The sequence below is a fragment of the Lissotriton helveticus genome, chromosome 1_1 (genome assembly GCF_964261635.1).
Source record: "Lissotriton helveticus chromosome 1_1, aLisHel1.1, whole genome shotgun sequence".
Lineage (NCBI taxonomy): Eukaryota > Metazoa > Chordata > Amphibia > Caudata > Salamandridae > Lissotriton > Lissotriton helveticus.
The window spans coordinates 1,371,869,561-1,371,896,935 of record NC_136057.1 but is presented as its reverse complement, the minus strand read 5'-3'; the positions used below and the strand labels follow the sequence as shown (position 1 = coordinate 1,371,896,935).

Below are 27,375 nucleotides of genomic sequence, written 5' to 3'. Positions count from 1 at the left end.
TATAGACAGCACGGTCTTTACTGGGGCCCACCGATCACATGGCCTGCGCCCTGCCCTCTCCAATCTACTCCAATCTAAAAAGGGAATGCTGCTCGTTGTCAGCCATCTTACCCGAAGCTTCCTGGCTCCTCCTACTTTTCCTTACCCTTCACTCCCTATCGCCGATAATCTCATCTTCCCGGAGGAATGCTTTAGTCCACCATGCCCCACCACACCTTCCTGCAGTCAGCAATGCCCAGTCGCAGAGACTGCTGAAAATGGAATCAAGAGCCCATGTTTAGAGTGCTTTTGCCACACTTGCAAGGTTTTCTTTGAGGCTCCCAAGCAGCAGCAGCCCACCTCACCTTCGGCCTCATTCTCCTCTATTTGCCACAATACTTTTGACTAGAAATGGGTGACAGGTTGGTACACATATGTAAATTCAGCCCCCTGCATGCTTCTTTAGTATTGAAACCTAATGCGTTTCCTGGACCAGCAGAAGAAACGCTCTTTGACTAGTCAAGCTGCAAACGATGCATATTCCAGCTCAAAAGACAAACTGATGTCTTTGCAGTGAAAGTACTGATGAATACGTTTAAATTTGGGAAAACATGTTGCAGTACTATATATGTCTAATTGTGAATCAGTATACATTTAGAGATGTGTGTACTAGTAGGCCGATGAGTTAGGACAACTCTTCAGGAACATGTGAGTATGCACCTCTTCTGTGCCAAGGATGTGACATTCTGAACCAGTCTACGCAACCTTTTACAAAGCTATGGGCAGCTTTTATTCTCTCACAACTCTGCAGGACGGTGCTTGACTGTAAAATGGCGGCCTTCATAGAACCCAAGGAAATGGTTAGCAAACAAAATCAAGATCTTCTGAGGCACTGGGGGAACCCAGTGATTTTTAGAGACCCTGCACTACAGGTAGATCTTTAATCATAGTGGTAGAGTACACCAGTTCAATGAGCATGAGGAAGCAGGTATACTACGTCATTGGAGGCTGTTAAAGCAGTCATTAGGGGTAGATGCTTAGCACATCTGGCAGGACCAAATAATCCCTAATGAAAAAGGACCTTCAACAAGCTCACCGCTCATCAATGTTCCCTCTAATTTATTTCCTCTGTTTGCGGCAGTGGAGGGTCTCTGTGCGCTGCAACCATGGCTATGTGCGCCAGGAACCAAACCTCGCGGGTCTGCGGCGCCAAATGCCACTCGTTTTTGGTGCCCTCCTGCCCTCTGTCCCACTCGTTTTTGGCGCCCTTCTGCCCTCTGTCACACTCGTTTTTGGCACCCTTCTGCCCTCTGTCCCACTCGTTTTGGTGCCCTCTTGCCCCAACATTTTTCTGTATTCTGTAAATTTACAGAAACAAAGAGATGAAAAAAAACAAAAGGGAGAGATAAAGGAAAGCAAAAAAACCAAAAGAAATGTCATAAAGGAGAAAGCAGGAACCTCTAAGAGTGATAAGGGGCAGGGAGAAACTGGGAGTGTAAAGAGGCATGAGGTGGATTTAAGATTATGCGGACCTGCTATTCGGTACAACGACCTTTAATTGCACTGGCAGCAGGATTTTTAGCAGAGCTTTGGGCACCGGCACTCATTCTCTTACAAATCAAGCATTGAACGACCCATTGAATTATTGACAATTCTGTCAAACACTATCACCTTTACTGTCAAACGTTGTCACCCTTCCCTTAGTCTGTAGTACCCTCTCTATGAAACATACCAATAGCACCACATTCATCAGGCTGTGTTGCTGCTCTTTCCTCCCTAGATTCTTGCTTTTTAGGTGTGATGCTGTAGCAAACCTCGCTGAAAGGAGCAGGTAGTCCAAACAAGTGGGTTACCAGTCACCTACACTGCCTTGTCCTCTCTTCCTCTTGTGCTGCTTTATTTCTGGATCTGAATCCGTATGCACCACACAACTCAGGCTCATGAGCTACTTCTACCACAGACAGACCTGTGAATTACCTACACCTGTCAATTCCAACACTTGTAACAAAACTGGCTATGGCAATTACCAATTCGGCCCACCCCGATCACCATATTGACCCGTTTGCAATTGCTGTGCCTCCGATTGCCCTGTTATCACATGAGCTCTGATAAAATCTACTGATTTTACTTTTGCCTCTCTCCTGCGCTGATAGTAATCCACAGCAGTCACAATATTCAGAGACATGTTGCCTTGTTGAAAGGCACAAAAGCGTAGACACTTTCCAAACACAGCGTGTGCTAAAGTACACGCTGTGTTTGGAAAGTGTCTACGCTTTTGTTAGTAAAGCGCGAGTGTTGTATCCTACCCATTCCACCCCCCTGCACCCATGCGCATGGTACCTTCCTTTCCCCTGCGCGTGACCCTTCCCAGCTTCTCCCCTTCCCATTGGTTCCCCCACATTCCATTCCTTGCCCCTGCTGATTCCGTTGACACCAACTGTCACATTGATGTTCCGTTCACCCACGCATCACCACTGTGTGGGGCTGTGATAATAAATCCTACTTCACACGATTCCTGTCTGCAGACTACTTTGTAACAGTGGCGACGAGGTCAGCAGAGGAACTACAGCCTCACACTGTGGTACAGCTGATGGATTTTCACCTTGCTGCATCCGGTAATTCTGCGATTCTTTGAGGCAAACCTTCTTACCTGAGGAATTCCTTGCCTTCCCTTCGTGGCTAACGAAGACGTGAACCGCACAGCTGCCCTGGGTGAAGTGGCTGCGTACCTTCTTCCGAGATTTGAGTATCTCGCAACAACCGGCTGCTGCGCCACACGGAGGTAGGATCTCTGCAGTATTTGGGGGATTCCCCTTCGTGTGTGCCTTCTTCGCGCGTCGACGCTCCTTCCTGGTTGAGCTGTCCTTGACGCGTTCTGATTCCTGTCAGTGGCACTGTTCTTTCCTGGCGCTTTCACAACGGAAATTCCTGTCAGCTGTTTTCGCGCCTGTGATTCATCGCATCTGCGCATGCCTGGTGACGCGTGACGTCACTGAAACGCAGCGCTGGGTGCCATTTTAAAAAAATAAAAAAAAAAAACTCTCGTTTTCTTCAAGCTAGTGTTCGAACCTAGCCCAAGCTTCGTGTGACTTTGTCAGCTATACTAAAGTTAAAGGAGGGTCACAAACAACGAGCCTAGCACGTGTCTATGTAATTATATAAAAAAGTGCCATACACTGCGAGCAGCACGTCATTTAGCCTTATCTGTTGATTGAAGGTTCACTTATCACAAGAACTGTGTACAAAGTGTCATTGAAATCCTCGCAGTGTATATCTTTAGCCTTTAATCAGTCAACCGTCATGTGCGCTCTCAGTTCCTTGAATCTTTCACAACCTCAAGCATTTCTACCTCTTAAAGGTGCACCGTGCATGCCTTGGAAAGAGTGGAAAGAGTATTTTGTCAATTACATAGAGACTGTTGAGGATGATGATTTCACTGCTGAAAAGAAGAAAAAGGTACTTTTGTACTGTTTGGGTCCTGGTGGTCTTAAGACCTACAATAACATTGAGAAGAAAGTGAGAACAGGTGATGATGTTTATCAACATGCCCTAAGTGATCTCGACGATCACTTCTCGCCCATTGTTTGTGTTGCTGTTGATCGATACAAGTTCTCAAGAAGGAAGCAGGGAAAAGATGAGAGCGTGGAGGATTATGTGGCTGCTCTGAATAACCTGGCCCTGACCTGCAGATTTGGGGCGCTGCAAGAAGAGTTTGTACGTGATCAAATCATAATGCATGCGAGCAACCCCAACATCCAGGATAAACTCTGGGTCAATGGCGAAGCTTCCTTGAAGGAGGTTGTTGCTCTTGTCAAGAAGGCTGAACTTACTGGCAGATGTGCCAAAGCGGTAATTGATGAACCAGCAGAAATAAAAGCCATTAGATCCTCCAAATACAAACAGAAAGGAAACAAAAAAGAAACAAGTCATGATCATCACAAGAGAAGTGAGTCTACCAGATCGAGATATAGCAGTGATAGACGCATGAATACAAGAGACAATGATTTTCCTGATCTCAAATGCTATCGCTGTGGGTCTCCAACTCATCTTGCCGATTCAAAAAAGTGCCCAGCTCTACATCAAAAGTGCTTGTCTTGCGGTATGACTGGACACATCGCTAAGGTCTGCAACAAGAAAATGTACAGACAAAGCAGACAGGTACGGCAAATTCAGGAAGAGAGCGATTCCACCGAAGAGGACTCGGAGTACTCTGACTCCGACAATGTCAGCTATGTGTTCTCAATTGAATACGACGTGTTAGAAGTCACGCCCACAAAGAGAAAAAAACCCATGTGTGATGTCAGTTTGGGAGGGGTGACAGTCAACCTGATGGCAGACTCTGGGTCACCCTTCACGATCATCAACGAAAATATTTGGAAGCAATTCACGGATAAAATAGGTTCAAATCTAGAAAAACCCAGAGTTATTGCTAGAAGCTACACTGGAAACAACATCGAATTCCTAGGAACACGTGATCTGGAATTTGAATTTAAAAATCGAAGAGCATTTTGCCGACTGTATGTTGCGAAAAAAGGCCCCTCTGTCCTTGGCTGGAGTGACCAAGCTGATCTAGGTATCATGCTCGATCCCAATAGTGATGATCCTGTCTTGTCCATAAATGACTCCTGTAAACTGTCTATACAAAAAGACTTTCCCGAAGTATTCTCAGGTAAAGTTGGTCTGCTTAACAGTTTCGAACACAAAATTGAACTAAAGGACTCAGCTGTTCCTTGCATTCACAAGGTAAGACATCTACCAGTATCGGTGAGAAGTGATGTACAAGCAGAACTCGACAAGCTTGTTAAGGATGGCATTATAGAAGCAGTGGAATCGGCGGAGTGGGTTTCCCCCTTGGTTGTTGTCAAACGTCCCAACGGGAAAATCAGACTCTGCATCGATCTCAGGGACCTAAATAAGAACATTATTGTTGACCAATATCCCCTACCACGTATTTGTGAAATGTTCAGTGCCACCAATGATATGTGTGTATTTTCCATAATTGACTTAAAATCTGCATATCACCAAATTCCCCTGCATGCAGACAGTAAAAAATTCACCACCTTTATCTCACCCTTTGGTTGCTTTCGTTTTACTAGGGTACCTTTTGGATTAGCCTCTGCCGCAGCACTTTTCCAAAGGGTCATGACATCCATTCTGGAAGGTGTTGATGGTATCAGGTTTTTCCAGGACGATATCCTGGTCATGGGCAGCAACCAATCGGAACATGACACACGCCTTAGACAAGTGTTTAGCAAACTGAAAATGCATGGTTTGACAGTGGAATTAGACAAATGTAAAATTTCACAGGACAAAGTGGTTTACCTTGGGCACACTATCAGCTGTGATGGGATCAAACCCAAACAGGGTCTAGTGGATGCCATCCTCAATGCCCCATGTCCCTCAAGCAAAGAGGATGTAAGAGCTTTTCTCGGCTTGACGGAGTATTACTCAAAATTTATAAGGAACTTCTCTGAAAAAACCTACAGCATAAGACAACTATTGAAAAACAAAACCAAATTTGTCTGGTCATCGGACTGTCAGAACACTTTTGTTGCCATCAAAAAAGAAATCAGCGAGGCGCCTTTTCTCAAAGGTTTTGACCCCAAAGCAGACATTTACCTCACCACAGACGCAAGCAACAAAGGTATTGGAGCTGTGCTAGCACAGAAGAACTCATCTAACCAAGAGTGGGTAGTAGCCTTTGCCTCCAGGTCGCTCACCTCTGCGGAGGAAAAGTATTCTGTCATAGAACGCGAGATGCTGGCTTGTTCGTGGGCGCTCAATTACTTCAGAGCTTATGTGTGGGGTTACAAAATCCATCTCCGCACAGACCACAAACCGTTAATTAAGATTCTGACAGCCTCAGGTCTACAAAACGCTTCACCAAGACTCAGCAAAATGTCGATCAAGCTGCTGGATTACAACTACTCGGCAGAATATTGGCCAGGAGTGAAAAACAAAATCGCGGACTTCCTCAGCAGATTACCTCTGCCTCACATGGAAAGCATAGTCGAAGATGAGGAGAAGGTTGCTCTACTTTTCAACACGGACCTGGATGGAATATCAGCGGAAGAATGGGATCAACACATGTCACGCGACTCCACTCTGCAAATGGTATGCCAATTCATCAACTCTGCATGGCCCGACAAGCGCAACCTACAGGACAATGTTAAAGTGTATTGGGAAACCAGGAATGAACTCAGTTTGGAAAACGGCGTGTTGTACAGAATGGGGAAAGCCATAGCCCCTGCCACGCTCAGAGACAAAATCCTAAGTTTGTGTCACGTTGGCCACCTAGGCATCACCAAAACCAAGCAGCGTGTCAGAGCAAGTTATTGGTGGCCGGGTATTGACAGGCAAATCGAAGTCCTGGTCAGGAACTGTTTGGAATGCTGTGACTCAGACAAAACTCTCAAAACGTCAAAAGTCAGTCTCTCTCCGATTCAACCCCCGCAAATGGCTTGGGAGAAATTGGGTTTGGACATCGTGGGGCCTGTAGAAGGACATGATGGAGCAATCAAGTACATCTTGGTGGCAATAGATCACTTCTCCAAGTGGCCAGAAATTAAGATCGTAGAAGAAATTGACAGTTTCAAATGTATAGACTTCTTGGACAAGCTCTTTCTCAGTGAAGGTTTACCAAAATCCGTCCTCACCGATAATGGCCGGCAATTCTGTTCCGAAGCATTCAAGTCGTTCCTTGCTAGGAACTGCATCACCCATCACACCACGTCAATTTATCACCCTGAAGGAAATGGCCTCACTGAACGCTTTAACCGTGTCTTGAAAGGACACATTCAACTATCCAGAAATGCAAACTTAAATTGGGAAGAGGAAATATACAAACTCATCTGGGCATTCAGAATTGCTCCCTGTGCAAGCACTCGCACTGCACCATTCATTCTCATGAGAAGCAGACAGCCCATGAGCGTCGATCTAGGATGGATGTCGGAATCAAAACAAATTGAATGGTCACCTGAAAACATAAGGAAAAACATCATCAAGGCACAGAAGTACTACAAAGAATGGTATGATTCTAGACACAGTGCAAAAGATCATTCATTCAAGGTTGGCGATCTTGTTAAAGTTCGTTTAGAAAAAAAAGTAAAGAAAGGAGAAAGTAGATTTACCGCCCCACTTCACATTGATGAACTGTTTAACAATGCGGCAAGACTCAGTGATGGGAAAGTCTGGCACATGAGCAGACTGGCGAACTATCATCCCAGTGACAAGGCCCAGAGTCACCAGCAGCATGTTACCGTTAGCAATGACTTGTGGGTAGATGTTGATAGATCTAGTACTGATGAGAATAATAGGTCTAGAAACCACAGCACACGTGACCTCCAACCCGACTCGGACTCTGATGATGGCCATTCTACAGATCGGTCTGCAGGTGCCCATCCCAGCACTTCGACTTGTAATCGGAGTTGTCAGGATGACCCTCATTCGGATTCTGAAGTGGTGTCTGATGGTCACAGATTCAGTGGTAGGTTCGGCAGATCTGACTTTGACTCTCATTCGGACACTGAATGTGCACCACACGTACCAGCGACCTCTGGAAGGTTTGGTAGGACCATCCGCAGACCTAAACGTCTGGATGATTACGAATGTGACTAATTACCCAACTGTTTATGCACCTCCTGTTTATGTGTCACCGCTTCCCGTGGCACTGTTGCCAAAACTTTATAGAGAGGAAGATGTGTTGTATCCTACCCATTCCACCCCCCTGCACCCATGCGCATGGTACCTTCCTTTCCCCTGCGCGTGACCCTTCCCAGCTTCTCCCCTTCCCATTGGTTCCCCCACATTCCATTCCTTGCCCCTGCTGATTCCGTTGACACCAACTGTCACATTGATGTTCCGTTCACCCACGCATCACCACTGTGTGGGGCTGTGATAATAAATCCTACTTCACACGATTCCTGTCTGCAGACTACTTTGTAACAGCGAGGCAGACTGGCATTTTGTTTAAGTATTGCTGTTAATCGGAGCCCGTGAATGGGCTCAGATTATGAGCAATACTTAAACAAAAGGCCACAGTCTGCCATGCCCCCACACAGCGGTAAGCCCGCAAGCGCCACCATCGCACCAGCCCCCACCCCCTTACTTGAACTCCTCACGCCCGCTCCGCCGCCACACGGAAAAGTGCCTTTCTGATCGCGCAGCTCGCTTTTTAAAAGCGGCGGGCGGCGCGACTCTCTAGGGACGTCCTGTGTGCGCGCTCCACGCTAGGTGGTGCGCGCTGACGTCAGGGGAGGTGCGCGCGCGCGGCCTAGAGGGAACACTGCTCATAACTCCTCATGCCTTTACAGAGCAACAAATAAAAATTTATTTCTGCATGCAGTACCCCTGCCTCTGTATATGTCCATTGCTGGGGCTCTAATGTCACCCATCTCTCCCAATTGAAACAGAAGAAATAGCCACAAACTCTTTCCATTATCCCATCACAAGTACTCCTTCTTGGATTCTGATAGGAATCTCTGAGGTGCGCAAGGCTCTCTTTTCTGCTGACCTAGTTCGCCTGAACCAAGTATCCCCGCCCTAATTATGGCAAAGTTCCACTCTGATTGTACTTCACTTGTGAAACACTTCTCCAAATCCAGAGTCAATGCATTTAGGATACCTGTCCTCCGACTCTCTCAAAATAGTTGTTGAAAAACTTTAAACACAAAATCCTGAGAGAAACTCTATTCACAGACCAATACTACTGCATTCTGACATAAACCCTCAAAACCAACCACCTCCTCTTCACGCACAACAATCTATGGTCCAGCCCTTTACCAAAGTATCTACATGTCTCCTCATTGACAAATATTTACTTTGGAAATAAACTTAAATGTGTATCACTCCATTGCCTGAAAGGTAACCTTCAATTTACTTCTTTAACAATGGATGAATCATGTTCCAAGCAAATTGCATGATCTTGGCCATGGCCGACCATCTCTTTCCTAGTCTTGGACCTCTCTCCTCTGACTCACGGTCATCCCGTCTGGTCAGTACCAAACAAACTCTGCTCATACTCTCGTCAGTCCCTACTCCAGGCAGTCTGATACCCAAATCACTTCACCCCGACTCCTTCACTCCCCAGCCTTCTTTCCCTAATAACCACCCCCTTCTACCTGATCTCATCCCCCCAACCCTTACTCCTGCTCCCCCATCAAAAGACCGTCATCATCTTACCTTCACCCAATAACTTGTCCTTCTCGTCCCCCATCTTATTCCAGATGTACCTCCAAACATTTGTCCACCCATCACTTTCCTCCTCCCCTCACCCCATATCCCACTTGCTGGGTCATATTCATTGACCCCCCTGGCCTGGATCTCTCCAAATCTCTACCAACCTCCCTCCTCCCACTCTTAGACACCTATTCGGTCTTCTTTCCCAAGAATCTTACATTTCTCAAACATGTCTAGGTATAATCGAGCCAACCCCCTGCATCCCTTAGCCCACACTGCGACACCTTCCACCCAACTACTAGATAATAAATAGACAACCCGCTGACCCCGTACTCCCTCTCCCTCATCTACCCTACTCCTGTCAGTAGCTACCCACTCCTGATACATCACAACCCCTCCCACACGCTCCACCTTCCATAATGGGCTCTTCCTCACTTTCCCTACCATCTGGTACATTGGAAACACAAGCCTAACTTTATACCGGACTTGAAAGTCAATAGCAGCAGTCAAGATAAAGATAAACTACACATCCCAAAATGCCAAGAGACAAGCTGGCGAATGGGAGAACACAGTGTCATTAGAACATTAACCAATCTCATAAGTGAGCCAAGTATGACATCCAACTTGACTGTAAACAGCTCTCTTTTCTTGCTGCTCGAGGTCATGATCAGTACTTTCTGTTACGCATTCCTTCATAGTATTTCATAGTATTTACTTGTATTGTTTTCTAAACAGTAGGTGTTTTGTGGGGCTTTTGGCTTAATACTGGCCGTTTTCAACAGTCCTTAGCTGACTGACTTCTTTTGGGGAGTTTGAATCCAGCGCATCGTGCAGGCTCAGCGGTCGTTTCTGCTATGCTGTTTCCGCCTGTAATAGCCTGCTTTTACCGTGCTTCATTGCACAGCTGCACCGATGCCTTCTCACTGCAAACAGCCTTTCCCCCTCTTGGGGCATGGTTTTCTCCTTCAGGACTTCGTTTGTTTGATAAGTACACGCGCCGGCATCGGGGTTTCATGCCCTTCCCACAATATTTAACCCTTTTTCTCCTGTTTTTCTGCAGTTTTTCCTGTTATCATCCTAATGGAGATAGTTCGTTCTCCCCTTTCTAATATGCATAATGAGGAAGGGGAGGCCTTCAAAAATGATTTGAATATGTTTATTTATTCCTCTGGGGGCAGGCAGTGGAGGGCTCCATGAAAAGATTTTCAAAAATTCTATGTTAAGCATTATTTCCAAACTTTACACGCCCATTCTGCGGAGGATAGCAGAAAGAGAAAATCTGTACCTCTTGCCAATTAAAACAAATAAGGGCCAGGATTATGTTTCACATAAAAAGCGGTGAGGTTTCCTCACACCAGGCTGAGGATAAAGTTCCTCACAGGCCTCCTTCTAAGGGATGGGTCTCTAAAGCTTTTGCTAAGTGCAAAGTTAAATCTAAAAACATTGCGGGGGTACCATAACAAATTGTGATTTCTCACATATTAGACACTGATAACGATATGGGTGATGCAGACGACCTTGTTGATGCTTTTGGTGCTGATTATTCTTCCTCCTCGCCTCCATCTACAAAATCGAGGTTTAGCTCTTTCATTTCCAAGCAGGTTCTGGATGCTGAAGGTTCTTCTATGTTTGAGCCTTCCCTAATATGCCATCCTAATTCTACAGAGTGGTTTCCCACCTCCCATGTCGGAGAATACATCTCCTCTAGACTTCGCCTTCCTCTGGACAAATCCACCAGATCCAAGTTGAAATCTGAATGTCCTATACCTTCCCTCTCCTCCAATAGTACTTCTACCCCCTCTATTGATCAGCCTTTACTGACATTCTTTTCAAAATCTGGCAAAGGCTCTCGAAAGGGTGTAGACAAGCTTTTAAATGTCGTGGGGCCTTTGGCCCGAATTTCTGGCATGGCAGAGTCTACCAGGTTGGACAGTCTGGACATAGATCCGCCAGACCTCTTGTAATGGGTCCAAATTGGAGCCAATTCGGCCATAACCCACAAACATCGCAAAGGACTTCTTTTCAAACTAGACCCTAAGTTAGCTAACTTGGCTTCTTTGGACCCTGGCATCAAGACTGACGGTCTTCTCTTAGGTGACTGTTTCGTAAAAGACTTGAGTAATTATGCAAACCTATGTTTGCTTCCATTGATAAAGCACAACAATCAATGAAGAAGGTGTTTTCCCAATGGGTTTTTACCCAGGCCAGTAGAGGCAGGAGCCACTTTACTGGCCATCCCTACCGAAATCAAGGCTCCAGAGGACCATATAATTCCAACTACAACAACCAGGAATTCAAAACACATTCCTATCCTCAAAGAGATAGTGGCTACAGAGGACATGGTCAAAAGACCTACAGAAATAATACCGAGCAAGGTGAGTCCTGCTTCTGGTCCTCCTCCTGTAGGGAGTCGTCTAAAGTTGTTTCTTTCAAAGTGGCAAACTCTAACTGCAGATCCCTTGATTCTCAATTCCATCCAAGGTTATCTTATAGAATTTTACACTCCACCTTTCCAAACGGTCTTTTCTCCTCCTCTAGTCTTCTCCAAAGACAGATCAGATCTTATATCCCTAGAAATTCAATCCCCTTTACAAAAACAAGCAATCCATGACCTGGGGAAAACATGGCGGCCGCAGGCTAGTGCGGTCCGTGCGTCTCTCTCACCCGCATCCACCCCATACGCTCTGTGCCGGTAATCGGATTTGGAAGGGCGGATGGAAGAGGTCTGATTATCCCAGGAGACTCGGAGTCTTAGTGTGCGGCGATTTTACGGTCCCAGAGCTGGCGTCATCATAACCCCGACTTCAGCGGCTGAGAGGACACAGAGAAGCCGATGTGTGTGGAGCCGGTCACAGCCCGAGGCACCGCCTCCCCGCCTTTCTTCCTAGGTGGAAGTTAGCAGCCGTGGAGCTGCGGCGAGGCCGCAGGGCGGTTGCTCGCGGGCTCCTTGGAGGGCGGACGACCACAGAAGGAGCGGAGGAAAAAAAAGGCCCTGGAACCCCGTTCAAAATCCAAAGGTGGGCAATCTGTAACTGTGTGTTGTGAAGGGGAAGGAGCCCCAGTGGATAATCCTGCGGTAGTGGTGGAAGGTGGAAGTAAGGGAAAGGAAAAGGGGAAGGTGGAGGTGCAGGGGAGGGGCACGACCCCCAAGTTGACTCAAGGCACTCCGAGAAGGTTGGCATCAAAGGGCAAAGGCAAAGACAAAGGGCGGGGAAAGGACACGAAAGGTAGTGCCCAACACAGGAGCCCTAGTGGAGAGCGGGGTAAAAGCGAGTCAGCCCAGGAGTTAAACCTAGAGGGGGGCATCGAGACCCACCCTGGTTCAGATGCGGATAGCGTAGGGGATGAAGCCTGGTGCAAAGTGTCTAATAAAAAGAAAAGGGGCAAAGGCAAACTTTTACAAGGCAGGGCAGCTCGTATTACCCCGTCCCTTCACTCTTACTTTAAAGTGCTGCCGCAAGTATTGGAAATAAGCCCGGCTCCCCTTGGTGGTCTGGTGGACGCAAACAGGGTAAATTCAGTGCCTACAGCCCATACATTACATTTAGACCCTCTCTTGCCTCTCTCCATGTCCTCTCCTGTACTTTCCCCCCCTGTACTTTCCCCCTTCTTACAAGTCTGCCTAACTCTGCCCAGGATATGGAGCCTACCAGCCTCACGGATACAGCAGACAACGGTGGGCCACCGGAGGATACAGAGGGGCCTACGATTAGCAAGGGGGTGTCAGGAGAGCCCGGGGCGAGCAAGGGGCCACTGGTTCTCTTGAAGCTCTTTTGACAGCTATGAGGGAAGAAATAAGATGTGATTTTGCGGTTTCAAAGGCGAATCAGAATGATATTAGATCTGCGTGCGAAACCCTCGAGAAGAAGGTAGATGGATTGTTCGAGAGAACGGAGGAGTTGGAGGGATCAGTGGGGGCGTTAAAAGCAAATTTGGAAGTAGCGGCAACCAAGATTCAAACTCTACATAAGGAAGGGGATGTCTTGAAAGAGAGGGTCGAATCTTTGGAGAATTATTCAAGGAGGAACAATCTTCGGCTTCTAAAAGTCCCGGAGGGGAAAGAGGGGGGAGATATTAGAATCTTTGTGGCCATGTTATTGAAAGATTCCCTAAACTTAGATGAGGCAACCGAGCTATTGGTCAATGACATTCAGAGGGTACATAGAGACCCCTTCTGCCTCAATCCAGGTAGAACCAAACCCAGGAAGATACTCGTGAAGATACTCGTGAAGATACTCGTGAACTTCTTGTTTGCTTAAACCTCAGAGAACTGAATGAGTTTAAAGCGCTGGGATGCCTCCGGGTAGCCATGTGCTATACAAATGCGTAATTCATTCATTCATTCTTACGTACACTTTGAAGGAAAAAAAATTGAACTTGCCGTTGAAGTTTAAATCACTTAAGGCTACAGAATTTTCCTTTGAAGTTAGATCAGATCTCTCCAAAACCACCTTAGACCGTCAGTGGGAACTGGGGCAGAGAATGGATAAGTTTAGGTGGCTGGGGCCATGGTCCAGATGAGGTTCCCTGCTTTTTTGAGGGTTATGTGCAAAAATAAAATTTACAATATCCGTTTACCCCTCGAGGCAGACGAGTTACTTGGGAAGTTGGAAGATGGTTAGATAGGCAAAGTCAAACTATGGTATCGATCCCTGCTCATGATAGTAAACTAGTAATTCCTCTCCTGTTTCTGTGAACAATAATCTAACAAACTTAAAAAAAAAAAAAAAAAAAAAAAAAAAGTTTTTGGGGGGGAATAAACGGGAATCAAAGAGTGCGTAGGAGAACATAGTTAAATAAAGTATAGAAGGGGAAAAAGAAAATGGGAAAAAGGGGAAAAGAAAAGGGAAAAAAAAATACATATACATAAATAACTAATAGCACTGGAGTTTTTAGGTAATGGCACAAGAAGCGTTCACTTCTGGGGGCTTTATATGGTAATTTTTCTACTATTGATTGAAGTGGTTAGTTGGCACTTAGGGAAGTATCATATAAAGAGGGGTGAGATGGAAGGGGTAGAGGGAAGACGCAAAGATGGCCGTTCATCGGGCCATTGAGAGTAAGGGAGGGTTTTCCAGGGGGGGGAGGGGTACAGGGGGGAGGGGGTAAAAATGATAAAATTCCTCAGGAGTCAGTCCTCGTAATTGGGAACTTAGTGATGGATTGCTTTAGTCCGTACTACCAGAAAGATCTTAGGCAGCGGGTGTCTTTTGAAACGTGGGGCTTTCAAGGCAGGAGACGGGGGGGTTGAGATGAGGAAATCAGGATGACCTCCTTAATGTTTTTATCCTGGAATGTTAATGGCCTGTATGTAAGGAGCAGAAGGAATAGGATATTACAGTACCTGAGAGACTCTCCCGCGCAGGTCATTGTCATTCAGGAGTCTCATCTACTTAAAGTAGAGGTTCACGATATGCTGAAGAATCAGAGATGGGTCGATAAGGTTATCTGTACTGACCAAAATGCAAATATAAGAGGGATCCTGATGATTTTAAAAAAAACAAGCTAATGCTCAAATTCTTGATTACAAAGAGGATCATGGTGGGAGATGGCTCATAGTAAAAACCCTTAATAAAGGAGGTGACATATATTATAGTGGGTTACTATGGTCCTAACCAAGATGATCCATCTTATCTAAAAGCAATTTATAACCAGCTGATTGATTCCCATGACCCTATTATATGGGTAGGGGACTTTAATATAGTCCTTAATCCTAAATTGGATAAGCCGCCTAAATCAAGAGCCCATACGCTATCTAAATCAAGGCAAGCCCTGGTGGCTATAATGGATTTGCTGGGGCTTGCTGATGTTTGGAGGGAAAGGTCCGGAAATAGGCTGGGGGTCTCTTATCAAAATTTTTAATTTAAGCATAAGTCAAGGATTGACTATGCTTTCTTTAGTTACTCCTTGAAGGACTCGTTGAGGGAGCTGGACTATCTTCCCTCACACCTGTCCGATCATTCAGCTATCATGTTTAGTTTAAAAAAAGATAAAAAGATGGTAGCTCCCTCTTGGTCTTTTGACCGTACGATCTTACTAGAGGAGAAAGAGAAAGGGTTCCTGTTAGAGCAGGTTAAGTCCTTTTTGGATGTAAATTTGGGATCCGCATCCATAGCAATAGTATGGGACACCCTGAAAGCGTATTTGAGGGGGTGTATAACAAATTGAGCCACACACAGACGGAGGGTCTACAGGGAGTCAATCAAGAATCTTGAGCAAGAACTTCTCCTCTTAGAGCAAAAGTCTGGTCCTGCCATGGCCTCAGCAGAAGATCTAGGAAAGCAGGTTGAGCTGAGAAACCAGCTGGAGAAAATATTACAGGAAAGGGTGGCTAAAAGATGGGAGGCGAGTAAGATCTCGAATTTCGAATTTGGGGAAGCTGCAGGGAAGATGCTGGCCTGGAAAATAAAATCAGACCAAGCTAAGAAGCATATCAGAGAAATCAAATTAGAAAGAGATATGGCTTCTAGAACCTCGAACAAGGAGATAGGGGAGGCTTTCCACAAATGTTTTCAAACTATCTATAAGGAGGAAATCAGGAATGATCCAGAGGCCAGGGAGGAGTGGCTAGATAGGGTTCCCTTACCAACTTTATCAAAAGCTAAGAGGGGACATTTGGAGAAAGAAATATCAGAAGAGGAGGTGGGGGAGGCCATTGGTCATATAACGCAAGGTAAATCGGCAGGCCCGTGTGGCCTACCCGGAGAACTGTATCGGGTGTTAAGTTTAGTCATAGTCCCACCAATGACGGCCCTCTTTAATAGCATCTTATTGAGAGGTGAGTCTCCCCCCGAATGATGGAGTGATGCAACGATCGTTCTGATCCCCAAGCCTGGTAAGGATCCGACGGAATGTGGCTCTTATCGCCCGATTTCGCTCCAGGATAACGACTATAAGATCTTTACGTCTATCATAGCATCTAGACTGGGTGGCAAAACCGGTTCGATAATTCACCGGGATCAGAAAGGGTTCATAAAAGGACGCCAGTTGGTAGATCACACCCATGAATTGGTGGGAGCAATAGATTTTGCCACCATCTTTGAGCTCCCACTGGCTACCCTCACCCTGGACGCCACCAAGGCCTTTGATAGGGTCAATTGGCCCTATCTGGCCGCGATAATGAAGAAATTTGGGTTGGGAGAGCTGTTTTGTCGGGTTGTTGATCTTCTTTATAGGAACCCACGGGCCAGATTGTTGGTAAATGGGACCTTAACTGACCCCTTTACAATTACTAGAGGTACCAGGCAGGACTGCCCGCTCTCCCCACTCTTGTTTAATTTGTATATAGAAGTGTTTGCACACATTCTTAGAGAAGATCAAGATATTCCTTCATTTGTTTTTAGGGGGTGGGAGAAACGGGTGGCCCTTTTTGCAGACGACATCCTTATCTATACGTCTGACCCGGATAGATCATTCCCTATAGTAATTAAGAGGGCAGAGGAATTCGGGTTGATTTCGGGCTACGAAATCAATGCCACTAAAACGGAAATCATGACGTGGAACATCCCTAATTCTCACCCAACCACGACCTCTTCTATGAGATACTTGGGAATACGGATTACCCAAGACATCGGGAATATTGTTCAGACTAATTTAGATCGAGTCTCCAAGGAGTGTCGGAAGCTTTTAAAATCTTGGGCCTTTCTTCCACTGTCTTTACTTGGAAGAACTAATCTGGTCAAGATGTCTATTTTGCCAAAGTTTACTTTTATTTTTAGTACCATCCCCTTGACATTTGACCCGATAAAGCTGGATAAATTCCAGCGGGAGATTAATTCTTTTGTCTGGAATTACAAGGGATCTAGGCTGGCCTGGAAAAAGTTGAGGAGAAGGGAGGGCTTGCACTGCCAGATTTGTTGTATTATGCATGGGCATTTCAGCTGACATACTCCAGGATGCTATTGAAAACACCTTCGGTATCATCTATGGGAGTAATGTACAAGGCCATATTAGTAGGGGCAGAACTCCCCCCTGATGGATTTCTATTTAAATATGGGGACCAGAAATTCTTTAAAAAAGTTAGATTAAAGACTTTACAGTCGGCTGCAATTTCTTGGTCGCAGATAAGGAAGAAGATAGGGCTCTCCTATTTTTCTAACTTTGCCCCATTGTGGGATTCCCCGGGGCAGCCACTATGTTTGCAGGATAGTCTTGCAACTCCCTTAAAAGAGGCTGGGATCACTAGATGGGGGGAGATATTGGTTGAAGGGAAGTTACTAGAGTGAGAAGGGTTATGGGACAGGGTGGGCCCAACCTTATCTAGATTTAAATATATTCAGCTAGATAGTTGGGGCCGAGCCATGGCTAGGAAGGGAGTCCAGTTGGGGATGCCCAATAATCTAGAACAACAGTTGGTCGAAAGGTTAGAAGGTGGTAAAGAGGTGGCCACTTGGTACTGGAATATAGTTGAGGCGGTAGAAGGGGAATTTATTCTGCCAGATGAGCTTTGGGAAGCAGAAATAGATACGCAATGTGAGGACTTATCGATAAGATCCTTTACTCTACTGTATAAGTCAGTCAAACCAGCTTGGCTGAGACGCAACCATTTGTTCACAGTCCATCGTGCCTACCTCTCCCCTCTTAGGCTCTCAAAATTCCAGCCAGGAAAGAAGTGCAACAAATGCAACCTTTTGGAAGCATCGGACATACATATGTTTAAGGATTGTCCCGCTATTACACTCTTTTGGAAGGAAGTAAAAGCCTAGTTGGAATCTATGCTGAATATAACATTGACCATTTCCCTCCAACTAATAATTTTTGGGCTAGAGGATAGGGTAATTGGCCAAGCCAAAACTTTCCTCTTTTATGCAGTCTTGCTGGCAAGACGTCAAATATGCAAATTTTGGGTAGAGGCTACTGCCCCTACACACGCAGGTTGGCTAACATCATTATATGAAACTTCTAAGGTTGACTTGGCTAGAACGTGTAGTAAAAGAAATCTTTCTTTTTGGGACCTACTGGTCAAATGGACATAGGAGTTCCGTTTTTTCCCCCCCCCCCGGGTCCTATGATTATGCCTACTATACTCCATGGACCTTGGGTCAGTGGCTTCTTCAGTAATTAATGTTTTGGTCCCTCAGGTGGAAATACCTTGTTGGAGTAATAATGGGTTCTCTCCTTCTCCTCCCTTTTCCAGCGTTATAGGTTGTCTCCCGCTGCTAAGATAATCGTGTCTGGGTAAGTGAGGACTTAAGAGTACGGTTTACCTCACAGGGTAGGACACGCATGGTGGTTGGCACCTAGTTATGGATGGAGGATATGGCAAATGGGGACAAAAAAAAAAAAAACAAGCAATCCATATCTTCCGTCTAGATCATTCTGGGTTTCGCAGTTAAACATTTTCTGGAACGAAAAAAGAACACAAAGATGCACCAGTCATCAATCTGTTTGTGGTATATCGACATTTCAAAATGGAAACCATCATTCATCTCAGAGACTCTTTCCGACAGCACGATTGGATGGTCAGGTTAGACATACAAGATACTTATCTTACGATTCCCATTCATCATTAGCACGAACCAGTTTCGCTCTCTTCCTTTCAGTCGATCTTCAGCACCTAGGTGCTGTACAAAGATTATGAAACCAATAGTAAACTACCTAAGATCTCTGGGGGCTAGGCTCATAATTTACTTGGACGACATCTTCCTCATGAGTCAGTACAGTCAAACTCTCTTATCCCATCTGCATCTCACTCCTTCTCTTCTCTCAGATCTGGATTTCCTTTTTAATACCGAAAAGTCTCATTCCCACTCAACAAATCACATTTCTGGGTTTTCTCATAAATTCTTACACCGCTCCTCTCCATCTCCCTCAGTCAAAGGTCTCTGCAATAAAATCCAAGCCTTTTCATGTACTCCGCAGGACCCAAATCTCTCTCAGATCCCTAGCATGGATAGTAGGCTTATTGTCCTCTTCCATCCAGGCAATCATTCCGGGTCCCCTTCATTACCGAGCCCTTCAACTTCTCAAAATCAGCTATTTGCCTCTAGGGCTACCCTAGTCAGATCTTCTTTCTATCGACCCAGAATCTCATCTAGAACTACAGTGGTGGATGGACCATTTAGACTCCTGGAATGGCAGAACCGTCTTTGCATCAGTCCCCGATCTTCTGTTAGAATAAGATGCAAGTCGAACGGGCTGGGGAGCCCGCTGTGGTGCAATCTTGACTGGAGGTACATGGTTTCCCACGGAGTCCAAATTGCATACAAACTGTTCAGAGATGCTTGCAGGTTCCTTTGCAATCAAAAGCCTAGCAAAGGGCAGTATCCATTGTTCAATCCTTCTTCCTATGGACAATGTTTCTGCGGTCTGCTACATAACCATCTAGGTGGAACCAGTTCCAAGCCCCTTGCAGAATTAGCGAAAAGTCTTTGGGAATTCTGTCTTCTCAACAAAATTTCACTCAAAGCAGAGTATCTTTCAGGCAATCTCAAATTCATTGCAGACTGGCATTCTTGTTAGACTTCAGCGTTTGGAAGCTTTATTCGTTAGTCTTTCAAAAGCAGGGTCCTTTTCATATCAACCAGTGTGCCTCTTGTCTCAATACCCAACTTCATCTCTTCTTCAGTTGGCGTCCGGATCCGTTAGCTCTGGCGACGGATGCTTTCCCTCAGAATTGGTCTCCAAACCTCAATTATGCTTTCTCTCCTTTTCTAATGATCAACAGGGTTTTAGCTCAAGTCAGGCGCCAACTAGCTTCTATAATAATAGTGGTTCCTTTTTGGCAATCTAAAGTATGGTTTCTAGCTCTGCTGGAATTGGCAGTGGATTTCCTGGTTCTCCTTTCTTCCTTCCACGATCTCCTCTTAGATCTGCTGGGTCACCCTCACAACTTAGTTCTCGACAACACTAATTCTTTCAGTACAGACAATGTCGGGGCTAGCCACGCAAGCCTCGGAAATTCGTGAGAAGCTTCAGACTTCATTAACAGAGCTTGGGCTCCAGGGACAGCAAAAGCTTACAAGTCCACTTGGGCTTTATGGTCAAGCTGGTGTGTGGGAAAACATCTTGATCCCTTTTCAGCACATGCAACTTACATTGTTCATTTCCTGGCAGCGGAAGTTAGCGCAGGAAGGACTTACAGATCAATCAATCTTTCCAGATCTGCTTTCTCTCAACCATGACATCATAAATGGCAAACCAGTCGGAGAGCCTTCGCTCGTACGCCGTCTTTTGAAGGGATTAAGATTTTCCAAACCTCCTGTACTAGAGTACACCAGATCATGGGATGTCAATTTGGTTTTGAATTTGTTTATTATTTGGCCTTATGATTCTACTCTTTCTTTGAAAATGCTTTCTGCCAAACTTACTATGTTAGGTTTATATTAAATGTGTTTCTGGTGTTCAAGCGCTAGATGTCTCTTCGCGCCAATATAACCCTTCTGGTGTGATGTTTTATGTTAAAACTAATATAAATTCAGTTTGTTACCCTTATTTCCCTTCTCAGCCCAAACTTTGGGTGGGTCAGGACCCTTGCTGGTATTGATGTTTCTGGCTTTGGAGCTCATTCTTCCAGGGTGCCACGGCTTGGAGGATGTTAGAAATGGGGTAGCGCGGTGCGGAGCGGGTAGGGCAAACTCCAGAGGAAATGTGTAAAGCACCCACGCAGCACACACAGGTGACACACAAGGCACACTACAAAAAGAGACTCCACACCAGGTTAGGTGAAAAACAGTATATGTATTGTAGAATGAACACATCAAAATATAATCACAGTTGCATACACAATGTGCCAACCGGCACTGGGTAGCAATTTACACAGGGGACTATTTATAGGGCAGCGCCAATCGGGCCGCTGCCGGAACCATCACAAGGTATAAAGATAAATGTAAGACCGACAGGATTAAATGTGCCCCAGCCAGTACTTACTAGTAAAATAATGAGGGCAGCAATACTGCGGTAACATCAGCCACATGAGTTCAGGCAGGAACATGTGAGCATCATTTCACATCCGCATAAAACTTAGCAACAATGCCCTAAGCATAAAAGCATTAGCATTAACACAGTAGCCTAAACCAAGTGGACCTACACAGGAAGCTTTGGGCATAAACACATTAGGTCAGGCGTCAATGCAGATTAGTCGGCAAAAATCATTAGCAGGAACATGAAGCCCATAACGTCGCATGAAAGCATTAAACATGCACAGTAGCATCATCATATGCACTAGACGTCCTTGTGAGCATAAACATGAAGCCTAAAATGAACACATCTGGTCAGATATAGAACATGTTATGCAGTACGTCAACATAAGTCCATGAGGCCTAAGATCAGCACAGCAACCCTGAGGGGAAAAGCATTAGGCATGAATACACATCATCATGGCATGACAATAGGCCCTAAACATTTGCAGGAGACGTCGTTAGTAGCTTAAAAGCAAGGCCACACATTAAGCATACCATTCCTTAGCATGTTTCCTGTTTGCAGGAGGCCTGGAGTGAAAACATCAGGTGTGGAAAAAACATCATAGCAGTAAGCATGCATCAACACCTTATGCCTACCGTAACAGTGGACCTGAAAACGTGAACAATACAATAGGCATCAAACCAGCCATGTAGGCCTTAGGGGGGGAAGCATTAGGCCTGAAAAGAAAACATTCTTGCAGGCCAGGAGGCCTCACCTTAGGCATAAAGACGTTATCAGGCCTAGGGGAAAAACATTATCATTACCATAGAGCATTAGACCGGAACATCTGTAAAAGGACAGACCTGTGAACATCTCATTAAACATGCACATTAGCAGTGGTATAATCATAAGCATTGATGCAACATCGCATTTGCATAAATCCCTTTAGCATGGGGCATAATCAATAGGCAGAAAACCAACAGTATAAGCCTTGGGGGAAAAACAACCTTAGGTTTTGAAACACATTACGCATAGCATTAGCCTGCAGCCACCTTGTGCAGTAAAACAGATGAGGCATGAATGCAATATCATTAGGGTAAAGACACATTAGGCATACATCATGGCATTAGGCATCATCAAATACAATAGGCACCAATCCTGGAGTATAAACACCTTAGGCATGAATCTTTAAGGTTACATTAGGCATCAGTAGGGCCTTTCTCATTAGCATAAGAGCATGAACATCATGGCAGGATTACTCTGCGCGTAGAAATGCATTAGGCCCCAAGTCAGAAGGGCGAACCTCATACATGCACACACGTTGCAAAGATTGTCACGACTCCCTGGAAGTAGCTGTCTCTCAGGTGGGCAGTATAGATCAAGTGCTCTCCTCATGCAGGAGTAAAGTTGCAGCGCTAAGTCCAGGAATGCAGGACTAAGAGTCCTGGGGCTGGAAAACAGTTGTAGCACTTGACGAGACGCTAGACAGCAAGCAGAGCACAGTCAATGCAAATATAGCACTCTGGCAGCACAGTGATGCAGGACCCACGCACATTCTTCTCCTGGGCACGGGCTGGAGGCGGCGCTCACGAGGCGCTAGATGGCTCACAGTCCCAGGGTCCCCCAGAATAAAGTAGAGCTCTGGCAGCACAGCGCTGCAGGCATCAGCTGTCAGGATCTAGAGCGAGCACGCCTGTCTAAAGACTTCAATTCCCATGAATCTTAGGCATAGAACTACATTACCCATGTGTCCCGGCGGAATGGGTGATATGCTGGGCAGAGCCCGGTGCTCGGGGCTCGTTATTCCGTGGTTGTTGTCAGGGCTGCTGTCCTGAGTTTTCTAGCGTTTCCCACTGTTCCTTGCCCGGTCGGAGGATCGTGGTGTTCTGAGCTCAGAGGAAGACGCCTTCGGGTAAAAAGAGCAAGCGCTGTTTAGCGCGTGTGTTTATTTGTTCCTTCTGTGTACATTTGACTTTCGTGTGTTACCTGAGAGTCCATCTGCCTCGCGGCTGCGAGGAGTTACGAAACACTTGAATCATATTTATGTTTCGGGCGCTTGGCGTCTAAGTACTTGGATTATTCCTTCGAGGAGTTATTTTGTTCTTCTTGGTGTGGCGGAATGCAGGGGGTGGAGTCACATACCTCCGCATCACCGTCATCAATACATGACGAGTACTTGATTTTTCAGTTCTTCAGAGGATTACAAATACCAAAGCGGAGGGTAGTAGTGATTTCAACTACGCCTTGCCGTATTTGGGTTCTTTCATTTTGACTGGAGAAACATTGTGTTGCAAAGAAGCATTTGCATATTTACAAAGGAATTGATCATTAGCATCCTGCGCTATTGCGCTTTATGTTTTCTTACGGATTCCCCTTTTTAGAGCATCAGTTGCAGAGAGAAGTGGGTAGGTGTTAGCGAGAACACTTATTTCAGAAGGGAGAGTTTAATTCCATGTGTTAACCTGTTGTTCTTGTGTTTGTACAGAATACATGGGAAGTCAGAAGACTCAGTGGGAAGGGCTGGTGCAAGTCGTTCTTACAGGTGATTCATGTGTAGTGTTGAGTAGTGAGAATGTAATGAGAGTAGGGTTTATTTTTGACTTGTATTAACCTTTGTATGTTCTTTATTTCAGCTTCTGTTCTCTTGCTGCCCCTTCCCTCCTTTTCTCTTTTCATTTGGGTTTTTCCCCTTTTTGGGGTTTTTTCCCTCACCGTATCGTCTGAACACCCTGTGAATTACATTCGGGGTGTTCGGAGGGTCCGGAGGTGGAGCATTGTTACTGCATGAGGATCCTGCGGAGTGCAAGCTTGACATCAGCTCCTCACCTCCTTGAAGTACAGGCCACCAAATAAAGCGCTTTTACAGCACAGCGCTGCAGGCGTCAGTCCTCCTCTGGCAACCAAGAAAATAGTGCCTTCAAGGCGCTAGGGAGCTGGTGAGGATCTCGAGTCCCACACAAGACAGTAGTGCCCACGAGGCGCAAGGGAGCTGGTGAGGATCCTGAGTCCCACACAAGACAGTAGTGCCCACGAGGAGCTAGATCCCAGGAATGCCGTCAGGGTCCCACAGAATCAAGCTGCAGCAAAAATGCGGGGAATTGCATATATAGTGCTTTAGCAGCACAGAGCTGTATTTACAATAACCAGCTCTCCCTGGCAGCACGCGCAGCAGGTCCCACCAAATAAAGCTGCAGCCCTCACAAGGCGCTAGGGGGCTGGCGACGATCCAGAGTCCCACACAAGGAAGTAGTGCCCACACTCCTCACCTTCTTGGAATACAGGCAGTCAAAGTATAGCACTCACGAGGCGCTAGGGCAGCAGCGCAGGCAGGCAAGATCAGCAGACAGTGGGCACTCATCAGTACAGGACAGCAGCTCCTAGAAGAAGTTATCTCCCATAAAGTGGCATTCCTCCTGACAAAGCAGACTTCACTCCAGCAAAGGCTCTCACTGGCCCTGTGGACAGCAGAGGGTCACAGATGGGCTCAGGGGCCAGCACACAGGCCCTTGTGGTGGTACCTCCTAGGAGAGTGTCCCCTCTCAATCAAGTCCACGTTCAGTTTGAGCACATGGCATCTCTACTGCTCTACATATACACCCCTCCTCCCAACTACCAGAAAGGGCTGGAAGCTTCTAGAAGGCTCCTGGCAGTTCCCAATTGTCCCTGTGGGGAGGTGTAGAGCACCCTGCCACTTCAAACACTAGCCCGCCAGGCCACCGCAGGCAGGCGGCACAAGCAGACAGAAATGGCGTCCATTTTAAAAGTAACATTTCTACCATGGTGAAAATAAATGTGCGAACACCATTGCACAGCATTTAACGTTGCAAGGTCAGACACACCAAACATGACATGTTTATTTTATTTCACTAAGGAGTTATCCATAAGGGGAAAGCGAAACAATTCAGGAAAAAAGGGCCAAGTCCAACAGAGGACATTCTGAGATCGGCCAACAGGTCCAATGATAAAGTGTTTTGTATGTTTTATTGTAAACCTATTATCACTGCTTCTTCATTAGTTGTTGATATGCTTTAAACAAGCATAATAGGGGCCTCCATTCTTGACATAAAATGTAGATTTTCTTAGTAGTTTATGAAGGAAAGTCTTAATTTTATTTAAGACACAGAGGCGAGTATTATCCCACCTATATCAGTTTAACATGTGTTTTTCTCCTCCCTGACAGTGGCCGCAGCGTTGCCACCTACTGCCTCCTGATAGGTCTTCAGCCAAAGGACGTCTCTGCAATTTATTTGCCTTATTCATCGCCACATGGATGTGGGTCTTCAACCTTTGTGTCTGCACAAGGATTCCGGTTTATTGAACTTTGCCAGAATCACGCTATGTTGACTTTAACTTGTTTTATTGTTTTTTCTATTTTCCCTTTGTTTTCTGGACGTACCCAACTCCTCGCACACGAAAAGAGGGCTATTCACAGTCATGTTGGATGTTCTACTTGTTCACTCGTGATTGGTTAAGGTTCTAATGACACTGCGTTCTCCAATTTGCCAGCTTGTCGCTTGGCATTTTGGGACGTGTAGTTTATCTTTATCTTGACTGCTGCAATTAAATTTAAGCAAGATTAGAAAGCATAATACTCTCCTCCGTATCTTTAATAATATTAAGTTTTTCCTTCATAAAGTCCACATAAAGCGCACAATCACCCGTAAGGGTCTCTAGGCGCTGGGGGCCGTCGGGAATATTAAGCGAGCTATTGCCCAGAGTCACATGGTGCTGGGCTAACCTGCCGCCGGAGCCGGGGATCGAACCGTGGTCCCCAGATTCCAGCGTCAGTCGCCCTGGCCGCGGCGCCACACCTCTACCCTAATCATAAATTACTAGGACAATCTACATTGTGGTAAATAGCGATGGGCGAGCTATTGAAAGCTAGAGCCAGGCTCGAGCATGAAGCCTGGTTCTGGCTCAGCCCGTAGTCCTGTTGGAACCGAGAGACATAATAAACCGAGCTTTCATGTGGCTTTTGCCTCTCTCCCTCTACCAGGGATGTGGTGTTATGGCCAGAAATGCTGAATATGGAACTCAGGAATCAGGTTTGAGTCTGTGTCAGCTCCACATCATGTGATTCTAGGCAAATCACTTACTCACCACATGCCTATAAACAATGCATGTGACTTTGTGTAATGTAACTGGTGCTCATGTAAAGTGCTCCAATACCTTTTGGTCAAGTTTATGCAATATTTTAAAAACTGCAGAAGAATACACCAAGAGGTCAAAACAAAGTCTTAACATATAAGAAAAGCCAAATAGATACTCATTTACTGGCTGATTTGTACATTGTGAAACCAGAAGTCCTGGATAAATCACAGCTTCCGCACTTAAATTGTGTGATCTTAGCAAAATATTTTTTCTCCAAAACTCTTTTTCATTAGCGTGTAGGAAAGCGTTTAGGAATATGTGAGTTCAGACTATCAATTGTAGAAAATTATCACTTTTAATAAGTGCTTCTCGGCGAAGGGCTATAATGTGCCCTATTAGGGCATTTACCATTCTATGTTAAAGAAATACACTTTTTTGTAACTTTGAGGAGACTACCATATTTATGTGGTTTGTTGCATCCCCCTATTAATGTGTAGGCTTTCCCCCGCTCTTAACGGTGAATGCGTCCGTTGTATTGTTATTCTGGGTCCGCTGTGTTAAAACCCAGTAAAGAGCTTCTGTTCTTACCTCGTCGGTGGTTACTTCGTTAGCAGCCGAACTGGGGAACCAAGAGCACTTACTCCTGATGAGTTAACAGCTCGTGCGTGGAGGCTCTGTATTTCGAAATCCATAGAAGTTCTCACAGCGTCCTTTGGACGCATTTCAGGTAGTGCCTAGAGAACATTTGTGCTTGGTTAAGGTAGGCGCACCCATTCACTTTTTAGGCCCCACCTCTCTATTGTCAGCCCACGGCATCGTTTTATGACCCTGCCCCGTAGTTCCACCTCCTCTGACACATGGGAACATTTTCTTAGAATGACAGCTCTGTAAACAATATGGATTATCAAAAAAACGGACAAAGCAGCCTGGCGAACACTTATCTCAACTGCAGTCAGGAATGGAAAGAAAGGGAAAAACAGCGACGGGGAGCAATATTACTGATTGAGAGACTGTTTATTAAATGGTTATGTCACATGACTAGTAATTATAGTGACGTGTTTTCATATAACATGTCGTTTCTTATTGGTTTGATATGAGCTGCTGGGAAATAAAGTGCCAGAAAGAGAAGGGACAGTCATTACCTCCGGTCCTGTCGCAAAAGATTAAATTAGCCCTCCTGGATCCTACAAAGCCTCTGCTTACATACTCGCGTTGCTAATAACAAACATGGCTGCGGCGAATCACGAAGCGACCTCTTTCATAGCGCACATGCCCTTCACAAACATG

At 45.6% G+C, this 27,375-nt stretch overlaps 1 protein-coding gene across 6 annotated transcripts in view; it reads right to left on the bottom strand.

Annotated features, from left to right (window-relative positions):
* PLA2G6 (phospholipase A2 group VI) overlaps positions 1-27,351 on the bottom strand; it is a 593,695-nt gene extending 566,344 nt beyond the window's left edge. For 2 of the 6 annotated variants that reach the window (XM_078683803.1, XM_078683788.1), the window contains exon 1: positions 26,677-26,837. The gene's annotated coding sequence lies outside the window, so the exon portion shown is untranslated. Of the gene's footprint in view, positions 1-145; positions 252-26,652; positions 26,889-27,230 lie in introns of those variants that run through there. The other 4 variants (XM_078683798.1, XM_078683792.1, XM_078683782.1 and 1 more) reach the window with 4 other exon arrangements.
* Between the last annotated feature and the right edge of the window lie 24 nt (positions 27,352-27,375).